Raw genomic sequence first — 16625 nt, forward strand, 5'->3', positions numbered from 1 at the left:
ATTGTCCAGCGGGATTGTATGTTGGGGAGAATCGATTTACGGTCGCGCGTGGGAGAATCGATTCGCATATCGCGTCTTTGACCCGTATGCCTGGGCGTACAATTTCAGTTGGAACTTTTCAATTTCCTCCACGAGCGTAGTCCACTGTTGACGGCTTTTCCCGTCCGAGTCACGGTAATCATCTTTCAATGTCTCCGTGCTATGCCAGAAAGTTATATGCAGATTTTGGACGAACTACGTGGACGATCCGGGAAATGTCATGACCTCATGATATATTCATATGGCTCGCGGTCCATCTCTCTCTCACTCTCTTTCTTTCTTATTTTCTCTTTATTATCTGTTATGATCTCGCGAAGTTATATTAGACTGTATCTGTACAATAGAAACTCAAAGTAAGGAAATACGTGACTATTATATCGCTGTCACTATCAGACTTATGTTACTGATTTACTTTGATAATCTTTTTATGACACGCTCCTTTCTCGCTTAAGAAAAGTGGTAATTAATATTATCTGTTAAATGTAATTGTTAAATTCGCGAAAGTGTTGTGGATATTTCAAGATGCGGAGCGCGAAACTTATTTGTTAGTTATACTTCTTTATAACGGAACAGTTTTCCGACTCGATAAAGAGCAAATGTCTGACCTAAACTGTAATCTCTCGAAGACATTGGTGGAGTAGCTGCTCGGAAAGAATGTTTACAGTAGAAGTTTCATGCGCGCGAACAATGCGCGTACGAAAAGTTGTGCAACTCTTTAAGGAGTAAAAGTCGCGAAGATATTTTAATCGTTCACTAATTATTAAGTATAGCGCGCGTTGAAAAGAAAATGAATGAATTCACTATTTATATTTATTATGAAATTTTAATTACGTTTTTTTCTTTTAAATTAATTCTTCGTTTTATAAAAGAAGTGCAGAGAAAATATTGTTTTGTTCTCACATATTTTTTTATACATATATAACAACGGTTTTCTCTTATTATTATCGTGTAACGAGAAAACATGTGCAGCAATTTACAATTAGAAAAGATGTAAAATAATTTTTTAGTCAAAACAAAGAATACAATAGATACAATATTATAATGGTTGCTAATTAACTTGATTTTATCATGATAAAATATCTCTGTGTATATACTTTTATTTCATGTACCATAATTGATAATGAATAGCACTTTTTTTAATTGATTTTTTATTACAAATAGGATAAAAATTTTTTGTCATATATGACAGAAATAATTTTCATTTGGAAAAGAAAGTGATACTTTCAGAGATCAAAGGTTGAGATTGCTGAATTGTGTAAGACGTTGACATTTAGTATACATAAAAAAAATTTTTATGTCATTTCTATTATTCGCAGAAAACTTTCAATGTAGATGTCGTCAATATAGCTTTTCAATGTGGATTGCGTCGCCGTGAATCATATTGCGCATAAAAAAAGTACATGAGATCTCTCAATCATTTCGGTGATCGCCATCAATCATACCCATCATATTTCGGTGTATCTGTGCCAGGATATAATATGTCGATCGCGACATCATCAGCTTTAGGCAGAGAAAGAGTTTATCTTCTGCCAAATCGTTATCTACGCGAAAATATATACACACATATATATATTTGGTAGGAAAATCTCATCGCTTGCTAGCAATTTAGCTTTTCCTCAGGTTTTCTCAAACAAAGGCGAGAATTTTAAGCACGAGGAAATTGTCAATCTTCTCTTTTGTATCATGATCTTAGTCCTTTAGATCTCTACACGAAAAGGCAATGTTTTTCTTAATTCATATTTCACTACGCGATTGCTCTTATTTCTTTGATCTGATCTGTTGTAATTTACACAGAGAGTGATTTTTCATTATCTATGAAATTCCTTCTTTTTAGGAACATGATCTTAATTCTGAATTATTTCGTATTATATCGCTGTAGGTACGATTTATTTTATATATTCTTCTTATAATGTACATACTATATATATGTATATATGCATATATTTACTAGTAACTAGATTTTTTATTATTAAGAATACACTACAGTAAAGGAAATAACATCTCTCATTAAAACATTTTGTAAATTTTTTTACTTGAAATCCTTTATTTTTAGATGGAAATTTACTCTACCTGCTCATTTAGGTCACACGTGCGGATGAGAACGCATCCACCCATAGATTAATCAAATTAAAAGGAATATGTATGAATATTATATGAACATTAATATTTATGATGGTTGCAAGAAATTAAGGAAAAAATGAAACAGGAATACTAACGACTTTTAATTGCAACGTACGCAATCTTTTTCTGTTGGTACATTCTGTGTATAATATTACATATACATATTTTTCTTTTTATTTTAAAGAATAAAAATTGCGTTTGTGACATTTTAATCGTTAATTCTTTCAAAGATTGTAAAATTGAACTGTAATTCTATAAAATCTTTTTAACAATATTAAACGTGTACTTTAAAAGCTGATTGAAAGGAATATTATTAAAAGAAATATTCTGAAGAGAGATACATGAACAAATAACGTAACAAAATTTTAAAAGCAAACGTGAAAGAAAGAAGAAAAAAAGTTCTATATTATATGGCGTATATTAGAGGATAATCTCGAGAAAAAAAGTTTATCGCCATTGATCGGTGCTCATGTCGCAGACAACGATGAAGGATATTATACATGACTGTACAACGCGCTTTACTAAAGTTTGCAGCTTATAACGCGGTATCGCCTGTATTCCTCGCTATTTTGGTTGTTTCATGAGCCATTTGCCGTAAGCCGTATTAAGGATTTATCTACCTATCTAATATATCTTTCCCTCGTTCTCGCCGGTGATAGACGACAGTGTAGATTCCGGCGTAACGGCGGAGGCCCCGATCGATCGAGGAAGGAAAATTTGAAAAAACGCCAGCATCGAGGAAGCGCCGCGGCGTGCTTAATATTCTTCCAGGAAGGACTGCGACGTACCCCCGGATCGGCAAGGGGTTTTTGCCCCAGGACATTCGTCAGATCGTTCCGTAGTGCCCGTATAACCCGTCTCTCTTGTGGAACACGAAAGGCAGAACCGGCAAGGATGCAGGACGTTCTCTCGAGGAACGATTCGTAAAAGAAACGAAGGCGATCTCTAGTTGGAATAGACGAATGGCTGTTTATCGCTGCCGAAAATATTCCGGTTCTTTCTACAGAGAAATGTGGCTCATGAAAGTTTCGTGATCTTTGGACATCTTAGACGCGATAATGTCATCATTAATTTTACGGTTGACATTAGGATGTTTATTTTTTTTTTTTTTTTTTTTTTTTGTGAATACAAAATAGTGCACAAATAAGCAATTTATAAGTTTTATTCTCAAATTTACTTTATTCGCTAGAATTACTTTTTTATATTGATATGGTTCATTATAAATTTAATTCAGCTTGTAATTACACATCACAATTTTTATATATTTGTGTTCACAATTTTATATATAACTTATTATACATATATTAAAGATATATTTAACTTATATAATTTTAATATTAATTAATCAAATGTTTTTCTTTATTTTAGAAATTATATTGCTTATGTTGTCTTACACGATGAATTATGCGTTTGGAATATATATTTGAAATCTTTCTAATTTTCCATGAATATCAAGTTAATTTTTTTCTGCAAAAACAAAACTCATATTTCCAATACAATCGATTTTAATATTATCTTCAATGAATAGAGAATCGACTTTAATCGCAATGTAATAACGAAAGTATAACACTAAAATATTTTATGATATACAGTAATACACTTTGCGCAAACTAAAATTATGGTATCGAATTTCGATAGGTAGGACCAAGTCAATATATACGGGATCAACTTTTAAAACTGCTTTTCTCGAAAATGAAGCCTTCAGGAAAAAAACTTTATTCTGTATTTTCAACTTGTTTTTACAAGAAATCGATTTCTTTTCAACAATTGTCGGTTGAATCTGTATTTGAAAAGTTCTGATTGACGTTGAAAAAACATTCAAAGATATGGGATATGAACGGAACGGACAAAATGTCGCGTAATCTCCAAACTAGTTTCATTGGTGGATTTAAAATTTGCGATTCTCTTCATTTATATTTAATTCATTTTGTTTTCGCTTAACTTGTCAAACTTGTTTTGGTGTGGATCAACGAATTACTAGAAATGGAAGATTATTAATCAGGTGTTTAAATCGAACACTCGCACTTTTTTCAACTTATTTTCTTAATCCTTTTAATAATCTCGATAAAAATGTAAACTATACTGATAATCTACAAAATTTTTGAATCAGATTCGAAGATGAATGATAAATAACAAATCTTTAATTTTTATTTACATTCAATTTGATCTTAATATAGTTTTAAATTAATAGTTTAATTAAAAAAAATCTCGTTGCAAATATGTTAAAGAGATATGAAAAAACAGTCAATAAAAATTGTAAAAATAAATTCCAAATTAAATACAAAACGCAACTGGAAAAAAATACGTGGAATATTAACAAACTTAGTATATTGATTATCTGCATATTTTTCGCAATATGCGTGTTATTGATATTATTTAGCCATTATTTTATAAAAATATTTGATGCATCAATAACTTCTTGTTTATAAGGATTAGAAAAAAGAGAGAGAGAAAAAAATAAAGAAAGAGTGAAATGAGAAGAATTTTAGATAATGTACTAAAAGAGTTCTTCAAGATTGTTCGGCTGAAAATCGCATTGTGTAAGGAAGTATATTGCAGATACGGCTAATTCTTCCACAACGTAGAGCTAGAATGTTTTCTGAAGGGGAATCGCCGCACATTAGCCGAATTCGATTTAACGGATCGTCTCCCCTTCTGTTTCCGGCCGCGAACAAAATCCCCGAAAATCCTCGGCAGAAAGTTGAGTACGGCAGGATTGGAAAAATCGCGGCGCGGGACAAAAAAAAAAAGAAGAACGCGCTACATGCCCTTTCGTAAACACATCCCCCTTTCGTTCGTTTCGTCGCTCGTTTCCTCCCTTACGCGCACAGTCGCCGTAACCCACCACCCTCTGTCCACCTACTTCCTGCAGTCTCAACTCTCCCTCTATACGCTCTTTCGTCTCCATTCTCTATTCCAAGAGTACTTTTTCCCAATATAGAAATAGATCTCGTATAGGGGCGTGGCGAAGTGCGATACGTCGTGCAGGAAGAGAAATCGTCCTTTCGTAACAACCACCCACTCTCCAACTCTCTCTGGTCATCCCGTTGCACTCTCATATACACATATGTATATACATACACATCTCCGCCACCGCGACCTGTGGTCTTTTCTACCGAGAGAAATTTTCTTGCTCGATTTGTTGGCGCGGAATAAACAATGAAGTTCTCTATTTATAGTCGCAGCACGTCAATTGGGACGCCGAGTAGCTTTTCATTTTGCAAAGCGGTAAAGAATACCGATATTCTCTCGCTGCGCCCGTTCGTTTGCTTTGCTAAGATCTATGCGCGCAATAGTTTTCGTCGAATTTTCTCGTTCCAACCTAGTATTTATCTTCCAGGCGTAGTATTCGACATAGTAATGGGGAGCTATCGTAAATAAAGAAGTCGTTCGTCTTGAACGTATTGTCTGGTCGCATTCTCAGGCGAGCAACGGGGACTAAGATATTTGTCTTCTCGAGTTATATTCCCTCTATGATCCTTAGCCCATTATGTATATTTTGTTCATTTTTTTCCCGAGATGCAACGCGGCTACCGTTGAATTGAAGAAGAATATAATATAATAAGGGTAGTAATAATAATACAATGTGAATATTATTCAAATTGAGAAATTGCAGCTCTTTTAATGAATTATATTTAGCTTAGTACAATATGAAATTTATTAAAATCGCTAATTACGGAAAAGAATATTTTATTGAAAGTCTTGCTCACAGTTTTTTTATTTTAACATAAATTTACACATAAAGCAGAAGTTGATTAAATAAATTCTTTGTATTTAACATCAATGTTACACATGAATAAAGGGAAAAAGAAGATTCATAAAATTGTTAATGAAAAATCAACAAGGATAATTATTTACTCATTTAATTAATAAAAAAAATTTTTAACTCAAATATTATACATATATTAATTAAATATTATTTATATTTACTTCATTTATTATACGTCAATAAAATTCAAATTATTATATTTTTATAGGTAAACTTTATTTCATTATTTGGGTAAAATGTGACGATGAATAGTGAAATAATTGATGAAATACTTAGAATATTTCGATATAGCGAGAAATAATGAATCTTAAATATCGAATAATGACCTTTTTTATTTGCAATTATAATATAACGCGGATTAAATATATTTTTTTATTTTTAATTATAAACATTATTTTAAATTATTCAATTTATTATTTTTCAAGTTACGGTTTTTTTCTCCCAATGCTTGGTTATTCCTGAAAATATCTCGATATATCGCTAGTAAAAATTAACAAAGTTACGTCAGGAATATTTTTCGTTTCAAAAAATTATTCTAATTGATGAGCGTAGAATACGAATATTAGAATATAAAGGAGAAATAAATTCGACGCTTTGGAATATAGTTGAATGCGCGTGTATTTTTACATATAAAAACGGAAATACGATTTTTTTAAAGCCTTTTGTTTCTGCGATCACATGCATTAATTGATATAATCTCACGCGAATGTCGAGGAATACTGTTCGTAAGATTTATACTTTAGATTTTTAACGCCCATCGTTTTTTATACTTTCGTTGCCTCTATACAAAGTTGCGGAAAGTCAGCATTTTTTTTGTAAAAAAAAAAGCATAAGCCGCGTAAGATCCAACTCTCCTTTCCGGAGCTCGGTTTCCACTTACGTGAAACGGTACTTGCGGGATTCATAAATTAGCCTTATCATCTTTTTCGTTCAAATGAAAAACTCTTTATATATATAATGAAACTTTTTATATATAGTTATAAAATAAAAATTGATTTTTTTATTTCGTTATTAAGTCTTATTATAAAACATGCATATAAATATATGTGCTAAAAATATATAAAGTGTAAAGATAATACAGAAAAAAATTATACGACGAAAAGAAATGTACAAAAATTGACATTTAAGAATAAATAAGATTTAGGTTGCACGAAAAATCGTTAAGTCAGATTGGAAAAGTAACATTTGCACTAAGCTGGAGGTGTGAAAATACAGACGAAATATCTCTGAGCCGCGAAGAAGAGACGAAATAAAGGAAGGGATCGTATTTCTGAGCTGATCTAAGATTACGATTTGAAGGAAAGAGAGAAGATACACTGTTGGCAAATATTCGCATCAAAAATCCTCGCTTCCACGCTGAAAAGCGCGAGGAAAAGCTAACTGCTTACCTCTCGAACGATGCGGTTTTCCCACGGGTTGCTTTCTCAAAAGACGAATATAACAAAAATAAGCACAGAGTACAAAGGGCTTTAGAATATCGTGAGTTGTAAATATGACAGTTTAACTAATAACAAAATGAATGAACAAAATGTTTAAAATATATAAGCATTATAAATATAGAGTAGATATTAAGAATCGCCAGTGTTATAAAGAAAAATAATCAACTCCTTCTCTCTCGACCAAACTGACAATGATATTTATTTATAAATTACAACGTTATAATCATAAAAGTATAATTAAAAACTTGTCAGTCTGGTATTAACGTATTAATTCGAGATAAGTTAACTTTTATGATTATAACAAACCATATCACTTGATAAGGACCAAATATAATGGTCGAAACGTTGTGATTTCTAAATAAATATCATTGCCAGTTTGGTCGAGAGAGAAGGAGTTGATTATTTTTTATTATAAATATATTGCATATATTAGTATATATATTGTATTTTTTATTCATGTGCTTATTATTCAAATTGAATGATTAAATGCAAGCAAAAAATAAATACAATCAAAACATTGTCAAACAAATAAAATTACTTTAATACATTTTTTAAAATTTCTTAATAAAAGATTAAGTTAATAAAAAGTTTTTTTATTTATTATGATATAACGTAAGAGAAATACGAGAAAAAATATATTATCGCCATCATTTTTTCTGAAGGTTTCTATACGCTTTTTACATAAGACAGCATTGCACGAAAATATATAATACACGAAAGATTTATATAAAATATTGAAAATTTTAATGTATTAATATTGAAAAAGTAAAATGAAAATTGTATTAATATAATAATACATATATGTATTTTCGTACATCCGCGAGTTTCTTATAATTAATATATCAATTATTTTTCTTAACTGAATGTAGAAGACAGGATTGATAAACTTACTATGTAGCAGCTTGTTGGCCATCAATTAGAATATGTCTCCATCGCATAATCGCCGCGTGTCACTCCAAAGAGAGAGAAAGAGAGATAGAGAGGAACGCGATCTCATTCAATACACTGTCACTTCCTCTCATTGTGAGTCATAACACAGTCATAATAAACGCCGCAGGAGCACGATCGTGGCATGGCGCTTAAACGTCAGATTTCTAAACGGTTATGTCACATCCTTTAAGGGTAAAGAGGAGAGAGGTCACGACAGTGTCGTGCCCCCAGGTTCGCACAGGGTCGGTAGCACTGCGGGTACCCTAATCGGCTATGTTTGTTTGACATACTCGAGGTTTGTATCTTCAAAGGGTCAAGCACGCGCGTCCGCTATCTGGCTCTCTCTTCTTTCCGCTTGCGCTCGTTTTACGTATGGGTCCATATGGTATGGAATGTATAAATAACACACTCCGTTCTATTGTGGGATAAGTAAACCCTGAGGAACGTATGAAGATAGACAAAGAGAGGAGTCGGCTTGACAAAGGGTGATGCCAGATGTGGAGAGGATGAGGATGAGGAAAGGAGAGAAAATGTTAGAGAGCCGGAAAATGGCGGTTGTGAAGAGAAGCACACTTCACTTTGGTATGCTTGACACGACGGTAGAAATGAGAAGGAAAACGTGATACCACGTGCGGCGAAAATTGGCGGAGACTAGCGAGACTAGCGAGAGAGTGTCGAAAAATAAAAGATAGGCGGGACTGGTGCTATGAACTCGTTAAGAGCTGTCTATTTTGAAACGAAAGTTTTCGCGGAAGAAAGCTTAATGAAGGTGAATTAATTGCTTAAATTGCGAGTCTAGACATGATAGATATTACATATGACACTTCCTGATTTAATTTTTGAAAAACAAAATTCTTTTCGTGCTCGTATAAATTATAAAAAATATTCAAGACATAAAAGAGATAATATCTAATATAATAAATATTTAGGCTTCATATAGAGTCACCAAAGTAATTCGAATACTGATTGAAACATGAAATAAAATTAATTCGATTTTTAACAAAAAAAACATATATTTTCATGCAGGACATTACGGATTGCAAGACTATTATTCATAGCGGTTATTATGTCATCTATTTATCATAGCATCCGCATTCTTGCCAAGAGTCACCACGCGGGGTCAAAGAGAACTTATGGATATTAGCACTGAGAAGATAATATGAATATGCTGGCGGTATCCAGCGCCGTAAATCAACGGTAAACGCGAGCGTCCAGGAAAGACTTGTCCGCAGTACTCGTACTTTATCACTGCAGATGACGAAGACAGAAACGGTCTGCATACCGGGAAGAATTGAGGCTGACAATCTTCACCGCTTCTCGTTCTTCGATTGTCTCTGCCAACTTCTCGGGAGATTCGAGATTATGAATTAATTATCGTCGACCGCCATCGCGAACACGATGGATCCTCAATGACAAACAGAACTCCCGTCGGCATAATCATCGTAATTAGAGTAAGGGAAAGGGAAGGGTTGCTTGAATAAATTGATTGTCACACATTTTCTGCTCGTCGCTTTATTTGAAGAATATATACAATGGGATGAGATATATATTTGCGAAAATAAGACGAAAATTTTCATGCAAACATCTTTTATTTTCATTTAATTTATATTTAATTCTTTCTCTGCAGAATAGATATTTTATTCTATTGTATTTTTTTTTGCTTTATTTATAATGTAATTAGAATTATTTAACAAACATATATTTTTAGCAATATGCCATGCTTCATTTAATAATGATATTAATTCTTGACAAAAACTACTTTCACTCATGTATTAATTAATTATGGTAAAATATACTCATTTTCATTACGTGACGCAAAATATATACATCACCAATGATATACACATTTTTCTTGAGCGTTTCTGGCACACGAATTTCAATTTCGAATAAAACGTCTCCAAACATAATGGATGAATGGTATTTTAAGAAGTTAGGTATCTTCATTCTAAAATTATAGTCGTAAAGAATGTTTCTCTATAATACGATCAGCTGCTCCATATGACAGTACCATTTTTCTAGCGGCCAATTGCAGGTCACGTATACGGCTGTTATGCGACGCAAGTCGCTTCCTCACATACATATCGCACGTACATTTTTGGCGCAGCCAAGAAATCCACCCGCGTTTGCAAAGAGACACGTACAAGGACATTTCTGTAGGTTACATATCCTCCAGACATTTTATCCTCAATTCTCAAAACAGAATATACATTTTCTCATATCGGGCAAATTTCACCGTGATTTGCATCTTTAATCTTTAATACGCAACAAATTCGCTCGTACAACTGTTGTTTTATATTATTGACGATGTATAAAAGCCGATATTTGTATTGTAATTTTATCTCCATAGAGATCGAAATAATGCAGCCCGATTTCAGAAAGTAAAAGCTAAATTTTAATATCGATAGAATTTATTTTAATTACTGCTCGAATTTTAAATCTAAACATTGTTCACGAATATTTCAAATATTATTACAAAGAAATTGTATAATGAGATATACTTGACAGTGTAATATGTGATAAATTACAGTCGAGTAGGATGAAATTACAAAACAAATTCATTACACACGTTGTAGCCGTTCATCCATCCCATTAATTATTACTGATATATTGGTCATCAATTACGCTTCACATGTAACAAGCTATTATTAGACGCAATGCGAAATCATAAACAGTAAAATGACTGTAACTTTACCCCATTGATTGTCGATTATTGTTTTATGGTTGTAAACAATAAGATACGTTTTACTTTATATCGAAAATTTATTCCGCCGAGTGACTTGTGTAGATTAAATTAGGTACATTTTGTGCATCTATTTTTCAATATCGCTACAACAATTCGCTATGCGCCGGCAAACAGGCAGATGCCGTTGAATAAAATAGTCGCTCGCATTGACGGCGCGCAACTCTCGAATGCGCGATAAAAGCCTACCTGATAGGCGATGCAAACGCAAATCTTACCGGTGTGCACCAAGCTATTCTCTTTTCGAGGAGGGCGTCAACGCATTAAACGCGACTAAGCGCGGTTACGCCGTTCGCTCGCTCTCACTGATGGAGAAGCGTTGACGGTTGCTGGCCGCTCGGAGGGCATGCATTTGTTCGTCCCGCGTGTTGACATTGCATTAACTCGGGAACAATTACTCGCGTATCGATCATCGGGTTCGAGTGTAATTGGTTCCGATGTGGTTCGCCGGTCTATCGGGTACTTAAATTGCTGCGCGCGGAATATACATCGTCGCCGAGCTGGCGCCGAAAAACCGATTTTTGATCGATAAAATGCCACGCTGCGCCGGAGATGCATTCCCGCATTTCCGCGGGAATGAAAATCGAGGCTGCCTCATTAAACCGGCTAATTAAGTAAGAGTACGCGAAGCATGGAATTATGAGCATATCTCATTACCATCCCATCAGCATTTTTTCCTGACGCTTTTTTTCTCTCTCTCTCTCTCTCTCACTCTTATGATTGACGTACCTAATAATTAAGTTAATAGAATTTACTGCATCTCAATATATGGATCGTATCACTACTATCATATTTCTCATTATTCACGGAGATATATATTCATAAAAATATATTTTTATTATATATAACATATATACATTTTATATTTTTAATGTAAATATATTTCAGAACTTTATTACGATTCTTATATTATATTAAAATATAAAATAATATAGAATATATTTAGATTTTATGCTTTATTGCAATAAAAAAAATAGTTTAAATAAAAAAATCACAGATATTTTTAAAGCAGGATCGGCTTCTCAACAACTTGTTAACATACAAATTAATAATATATAATCGAATATACATACAAATTACTGATCGTTTTTCAACTTGATTCGATCATTCCGATAGCGAAATCCATTTAGTACAATACGAACGATTTAATGCAACCTACGTGGGAGCTTAACGAATGGAAATGCTCGAAACCATGCCAATGGTATCATCCGTTTTCGTAATTGTGCACAAGCCTCCGGTACTAATGATGAGGATTACCAATGATTCAACTCTCGCTTGTGACACGCAACATTAAATTGCACGGCGCTGTCGATACTTGTCTGGTAACAGTGATCATTCCTCATAGTTATCGAAAATGTCAGTTTAATTAATACCCTCGGTAGGAGCGTATAGGGTACCGTATTGATTGGCACAAAGCATTAAGCACGCAGTTAATCCAGTACAATTCAATATTCGCCAATTATTACAGCATTATGTGGTCCTAATCATTTTGACGAAGTTTGTCAATTATAAAAAAGTCAATTAATTGATAATAATCATAGTAATATTTTTGTAGCGGGTCTATAATAACGATTTTAATTAGCACGTATGTGGCGAATATGATTTATGTATTATTACTCGACATTATTAATAGTATGTAAATAATATGCAATAATATACAGTTGATTTAAAATTGTTTGAAGAATTTAAAGTACGAAGGTATATTTTTGGATATGCATAAGCATAAGCATATATTGTACGGATATCATGTTACATAATAGCAATATTTAATACATAAATAGATTACTTATTATTTCAATATACATTAATATGACATATATAATAACATTATTTTAAACAGTAATTAACTTTGCTTAATATGAATAAAGTTTCTTTTTCAAAGATTACAAAGTTTACAAAATTTATATCTATTATTATTATTATCATTACACAAAATATCAATTAAAAATTCTTAACCTATATTACAATACATATAATATTTTAATATTCTTCATTTTTATATGACAGTTTTTTTTAATATCAAGTAGTACAAAAATATAAAAAAATCTTAGCAAGAGTGACAAGAGTGTCGAATTAAATACCTCATTATAACATTTATCACTCCACTCATAGCTCACAGAGTGATCTCATAAAATTGACGGTGTAAACTGAGTTTTAACGAGGGTTCTTAACTAAGTTTACCGTGGTCTCTATACGTCCTTCCTCGTTGTGCTCGTGTATTTGCGTCCAGCTGTGTCTACGCTCGTATATACTTTGAGCATGCAATAAAAAAACATCCTCAGAATGGTAGAACGGCCCCTCGTGTTTGCTTTAATGCAGACAGACAGAGCAAAGGTCAATGACATTCATATTTAAGTTTATTCTATTTATTGGCGAAAGAGAAAAAATTATTAATATGTGTTAAATATTTAAAATATAAACAAAATGTATGTGCGTTATATTTGTTAAACATTCAATAATTCGATCGTTCAGTTATGCGTTGCGCTAATGAAAATTATATATTTTATAAGAACATAAATAGATAAATGTTTAACTAATATATTTCTATTGTTTACTTACAATATTATTTTGTGTTTTTTTTTTAAATTATTTATTTTGTGAAACTTATATGATTATCTATACGTTGAGAGATTTGTGTCATGGAGTTTATAATCTCTATATATAACTTGCAAGAATGCACGCAGCATACATAATTAAAAGTTTCTTACTAATTCGGAACGTTATACCCAGATGTTTCAAAATCTAACAGTTATACTACTTCGTATAATGGAAATTATACGAGCAAAATTTTACACACGCATCGTAGAATACAATTAGTTTTAATAGAGAAATCTTTTACTTGAAAAGTCTTCTAATGACTAATAACACATGGTTGCACACGAATTTATTTTTGTCTCAAGTAAATGCATCTTTTTCGAATGTAGAGCAGAAAAATGAAAGAAGACCCTCTGCATTCTCTTTGATAAATATCGCATTGTTCATGTTCTAAGATTCTATAATGGAATGTGAAAGGCTTTTACTGTCTGTCTAGCAAATGCAATCGTTCGTCTCGCGAGACATTTTACTGCTGTTAGATGGTAAATATCTATAGATTTTTACAAACGAGAATTCAAAAGTATATAATTACAGCACACAATTAATTTGCGAAATAAAATTGCACGTATGAGATTTATTATATATGTGATTTAGGAGTGAAACGGGAATATTTGTACATGATGTAACATCATTGTTAAGAGTAACGTAAGTTATATAATACAGCGTGATAGATATTGCAAAAAGCACTATGAAGTGATTAGAATAAAACTGCATCTGCAGTCTTGTTCCGTCAGGGAATTGAGAATTCAAATCGATATTGCAAAAGAAAATGCGTCCGGAAACAGGAGAAAGGACGCGTGGAGAACGTAACAATCGCTTGATTCACTTGGCAAATTTCCGTCGTTCCGAAGAAGGAACGTCGACATTGAGACGGGATCGCCCTGTAATTAGAGGCGAGCCCGGGCTTCGCCACGCCGGAAGAAAGGTCGGTTTTGCCGGCGATCCTGAAGCAGTCGCCTCGTTGAAACTTTCGTGACTGCACACGCGCGGGCATTGAAGGCGAAGAGAGTCGAGGCAGTTTCCGCTCTGGTGAATTTATCAGGACCGAGACTTCGTTACCGTCGTTATATTGTTCCACCATGAGCCTGGCAATTTTACTCGCGTGGGAGACACATCGCTGTGTGATACACAGCGCGTTTGGAAAACTCGGGCTCGGTAAGAACGAGGTAGAAAAAAAAGCAAACGGACATTGCATTAGCGAGGTTGTGACTTTTTATTTGGAAGGCTTTATACTGAATTCCCGGGTCGCTCTTTATGGCCAATCTCTCTTATCGTAATTTTTGATATTAATTCGGTCGAGATATAATTTTGTTTCATTATACGCACAAATTAATTAACGAGTTACTTAACGAGTTTGTCAAAGATTTTTCAAAATTTGTAGACTTAAATTTTAACTTTAGAATATATGCAAAAATTATTTATGAGCGAACTTATAAAATAATTGCTCGTTCCTTGTGATTAATTATACGATAAATTTAATTATATGTGAAATCTTTTTACAAATTTTTTGAGGATAAAAATTGCATCTTTATAATTCAAAATATTTTTGAAATATTTCTTCTGAAAGTATTATTTCTATATATTATTATATATATTGCATACTATTGTTTCTATAATATATTGGTAGTTTTCGTCTTCTTATACTAAGCTCCGCTTATTGTTTTACTAGCCTCGTGCATCTTCAGAGAAGGTAATGGAAGGTTCACCGCAGCGCACACAGAAGCTTTTCCTATCACGTTCATAAATCACTTGTTTTTCACCTCGACAAAACCTCTCTCCCAATAATTAGCTCGTAACTTATAACCACGCAATATCGTAAAGGCTATCAGAATGATGAAAGTTATTAGCAATAAAGTTATTAGATTCGCAAGAGAATATTTGCTTTAGTGGCTGGCATTAGTTTTCAGTTTTCCGTCTCGACTTTTTACACAAATTCTCTATATTAAATAACTTTCTATATATGTATATCATATAAATCAACGGTATAATCTCACAAAATTTAAAAACTAGTACACTAAAATATATATATAAAATTTATAAAATCAGTGCGCTCATATATGGAATTAAATATTGTATAATGGTGTTACACGAATATGGAATATTTTATTATTTTGGAATATTTATTGATAATCTTTTTATTAAGTAATAATATATTATACCTAAAATTTTTAATCTTGTGATTCCAAAATTTTTAATTATGCATAACTAAAATGAATGTGTATTTAAAATCGCTGTTTTCCTCAATTTGGCTTTTGATTCTGGCACCATAAATGTGCACGTACCCTATATGTGTATGGGTGAATAGAAACACATAATCTTCAAACGGTATATAGCTGGTACTCGTCGAAAAATAGATCTCAGACTATCTCACGGGGCAGTCTATTGTTCGCTTTTAATCGGACCATTCAACGCTTTAGGTCTCGGTGCGACTGCAGATTTCCTGTCTCGCTTTTCTTTTTATCCCATCTTGCTCTATTCGGTCTGCTATCCTTGGTGCCTCGTAAATTTACTTTGCACCGTATTCGATCGAATTTTTTATGCTTGCAGTTCAAACGTTTGCTAGCGTGACTATACTTGCATACAAAATGTCCGTACGATCCAGCCAATTTTGCCGTTAGACGAATTTATACAATATACTTTTAATGATCATCCCATATAAGTCATTTAAATTAAAAAAAAAAGAATAAATTATGAATAATGCATAAAATAACTATAGAATACATTTAGAATTGTAGCATCCTCAATTATTTGATATTTGTGCATCTAGTATATGTGATTATTCAAATAAATCAATATTGGCACGATCTTATTATTCTTAATATAATCCGATACAGGTCTCTTATGTATATTATTATCGACAAATGTTATTTAAGAACAATTTACGGATTGCAAATAATTTGGAAATAATTCCAGACATAGCTATTTCGTATATATAGAATATAGTACGTCGTGAACGAACGTCACCTCGTTAAAACTATTGTTGGAATTTGTG

At 32.7% G+C, this 16625-nt stretch overlaps 1 protein-coding gene across 1 annotated transcript in view; it reads left to right on the forward strand.

The window, feature by feature from the left end:
* The window catches only part of LOC114940614 (uncharacterized), a 139644-nt gene that overhangs the window by 39120 nt on the left and 83899 nt on the right, over positions 1-16625 (forward strand). The gene's annotated exons all lie outside the window — the stretch shown is intronic.

The sequence above is a fragment of the Nylanderia fulva genome, unplaced genomic scaffold (genome assembly GCF_048542155.1).
Source record: "Nylanderia fulva isolate GAGA-0341 unplaced genomic scaffold, ASM4854215v1 Scaffold6, whole genome shotgun sequence".
In the NCBI taxonomy this organism is placed as follows: Eukaryota; Metazoa; Arthropoda; class Insecta; order Hymenoptera; family Formicidae; genus Nylanderia; species Nylanderia fulva.